The 3538-nt window shown below is 34.1% G+C and overlaps 1 protein-coding gene across 1 annotated transcript in view; it reads left to right on the forward strand.

Annotated features, from left to right (window-relative positions):
• Window positions 1404–3538, forward strand: part of LOC109352616 (bromodomain adjacent to zinc finger domain protein 1A-like) — a 9164-nt gene continuing 7029 nt past the window's right edge. Inside the window, exon 1 of the mRNA XM_019594740.1 lies at window positions 1404–2420. The gene's annotated coding sequence lies outside the window, so the exon portion shown is untranslated. The remainder of the gene's footprint in view (window positions 2421–3538) is intronic.

Raw genomic sequence — 3538 nt, forward strand, 5'->3', positions numbered from 1 at the left:
TCACACAATTGTAAATGTAGCAATTCAACCAATTTCTTATGCAACATTCTATTAAGAGTAACTGCACAAATTTGTTGTGGTTACATTTATCCTAAAATTTGTCGAGGCTTATTAGGAAAGAATCACACTATGGGACTCAAGTTTTAGTCTAGGTGACAACTAGGTGAATAATATCATTTCAGACCTTCCTTTTCCACCTATATTTTCTATCATTATAGATATGGATTATCAACCTGTATGGTAATGTGGAAAGCTTTTTTTTGGAAAAATCATGTGAACATCCTCCAACAAGGTGATATAACATGCTGTGAAAGATGCTTTTATACTTAATTGTATTGTTTTACTTATGGTTATGCATAAAATATATGCAAACTTGCAAGTAATATAGTGCTAAATTTTAAAGCGCAAAAACTTGCATTAATTGATGATACCTAAATGTGTTATGTGAATCTTTTTTCCGAAAATTAATGCAACTCTTAGCAGATCAACAACAGATATGATCCACAAGATTGACAGTTAATAATACTAGAAAATTAAAAATCTAGTGAAATGGAAATACTCCATACTTCCTTGTCCATTAAGTGTAAGACACTCTTAAGGTCTTTAACGTAACTCTGGCTAGATTTCTGGATATAATTGTTTTTAGGCTTAATTAAGTTTTACGTCCCTATTTGGGGCTGTTTTTCGATGGTCCAGGTCCTCACATTCAAAACATTTGTTAGAGGTCCATCTGTTCAAGTAAAGTCTTAAAGACAGACATGAATGAAAGAATCTTATGTCAACATTATGTCTATAAAATTTCTTACATGTGATGTCATTAGGAATATTATTATTTTTTAGTGATATATAATTTTAAAAAAAATATTTTTTAGAAATTATTTAAAAATTATAAGTCATAAAAATAATTTTCAAAAAGTTATCCAAGTGGTGTCTCCTGTAAGCATGTTATGAAGTGATAAAAGTGGTACCAAACAGAGATAAAAAAAAAAACCAAAACAGAGAAATAAAGTCTCTAGTCAGGATCAATGAGATCCATAATAGAATAGGAATATTATTTATTGAAAGGAAGATAGCAATTCCAGTAGTTACAATCAGATTCCCAGTGAACCTGCCCAACCAATTCCTAGCTACCGGAAGCTCCCTCTAATTGAGGTGTTTCCTCTCTTATTTATGCTGGTTGAGATTCCCTCCCTAACAACCAGGGAATCATTTGTTTAATCTAATCTTATTAGCTATTTCTGCTGATATGATAACTAGGGAATTATCTAACTTAAATAATTAATTATTTATCTAATCCCTTAGTAATTATTCCTTCTAATCCCTAATTTGTCGCCTCACATATACCTTTTTAATAGGAGGCCTATTTCTAGAAATATTACTATTCCTATCATGAAGGTAGCATTGTAAGGTGAAAAATTAGAACTCATGTCAATAGATAACGATAGCACTTGGGTGGAAGGACCTCTAGCAAATATTTTGGAATTGCGAGGACACAAACCAGAAAAAAACTTATAAGGACCTAAGACAAAATGGCCCATGTTTTCAAGGATGTATAACATAATTAAACCTTGTTTTTTATTACAGAAACAAATTCTTAGAGGTGGTTCTTGCTATGTGTATGACTTTCAATTTTTTTCTCCTGACTAGTGCTATTCACAACTGCAGTTGCTCACTTGGCCCCCTTGCCAATAGTAGTATGTGAATCTATAGAATGGGGTTATTAGAATAGCACATGGTGTTATTAAGTCACTTGTCCCTACACATGCTATTGCTGCCACTCGGTCATTGTGCATACACATTGAGAAAGATGTGGCATAAAGACTATATGCAATGGAAGTTTCTTCCATTTCAAAGTCAGCAAGCTTCTTCCTCATTTCAGCCACTGCTAATGACACTAACACATGAGGCAAAACACAAATGGTAAACCAGTTGATGTGAATTTTTTCCCAAAGATGGAGTTGAGATGGCAAGGGTTGATGAAATTGGAGATGCTGTTAAAAGTTTTGGCATTTGATGTGATTTCCCCCCCAAAGATGGAGTTGAGTTGGTTAGAGTAGATTAATTTCCTGAATCTGATAGTATATGTACAAGGCCTTTAAGAAACGTAAAGTGGATGGCTGAAGAAAGATCTAGCAGAAAAAGCAGGAGAGGAGATGCCAGAGGGTGTGGCTATTGATCTTAATTCTTCCCAGTTGGCTATTGATGAAAATGTTGAGAAGCCACTAAAAATACTTTCTTTTGCACCACCTGGAGCTGGACCTTTCAATCAAAGAGGAAAATATCAACTTTGTTGATTTAACAATCTACATTAGATATCTATGGTGAATGGATCCTTTTTGTAATTGTTGTTCATTTTTCTACTGCAATCTTGGTGTTTGCAGCACTGTTGTGAAGAGCCTTCAATCCATAAGCTTGTAATGGTAAGCCAACCTCCAAAACGAAAGATAAAACTTAGATAATACGCGATCATGCAAAAAAGCATGTCAGTCTCTGCATATCTGATTTTCTATCTGTGGTAGTTGTGTCAAATACTAGTTAGTCTTTGTCATTTGTCTTGTGAACGAAGTTAAAGAAATAATTATATACTAGAAACAAGGTAAAATGGCCTTGCAAAACTTAGCCAACAGCAGATGGCCATTACTAACTTGTTCTTCATCAAAATTGCATTGTTTCTCTACCTTTTCAGATTGACTATAACTTGATCCTTGTATTTTTCTCCCGCACTTCTACATTTTTTAGTTGGAAATGTGGTGACAAGCTTTAGAAGCATATGACCTTCATATAAGTCGATGTAAGATTAAGAATATGTGGACTGGACGTTTAGCAAGAGGCAGAGGAACCCTACTATAGAGGTGAAGATTTAGGATCATATCATACTACAAGGGACTAGATTTAGATATCTAGGATTAATCATATAAGACGATGGGGAAATTGGCGGAGATGTAAAACCATAGGATTCAAGCGTGTTGGGTGAAATGACGGTGTGCTTCAGGTGTCATATGTTATAAAAAGAGTGTCACTCAACAAAAACCATAGGCGAAATGATTAAGAAAGACTCAAAGATCAATGCTTTATCAATGAACATGATTTACGATAAAGCATTATGATATCGTTCGTTCCATGTAATTAAGGCTTGGTTGTTGTTGTACTTCTCCATTTATTATATTATAAATCTGGGTGATCTTATAATTTGAGGAAAGATTTGCAATTTCATATTTCTTGACAACTGATGTAGTGTTTTCAGTCTAGTGGATATTGTATTTCACGTTAAATTGATGGTCTTTGTCCCAATTCTCCCAGCGGCATCTAGTTCGCTGGACAAGTAAAATTAGCAATTTAAAATCCAATTTCTAGTATAAATGATTAAGAAACAATGCAACTGATGTGAGGTTTTGTGGACCTATCAGAAGGAAATTGAGTTGAACAATTCCGCTGATATGAATTTCTAGTATAATTGTTGGCAACACAGGCTTGTGCCTCTTGATTAAAAGGCCTTGGCCAACTAGAACTATGATCTTTTACCCTCTGTTTCTGTTGA

The sequence above is a fragment of the Lupinus angustifolius genome, chromosome LG07 (assembly GCF_001865875.1).
Source record: "Lupinus angustifolius cultivar Tanjil chromosome LG07, LupAngTanjil_v1.0, whole genome shotgun sequence".
In the NCBI taxonomy this organism is placed as follows: domain Eukaryota; kingdom Viridiplantae; phylum Streptophyta; class Magnoliopsida; order Fabales; family Fabaceae; genus Lupinus; species Lupinus angustifolius.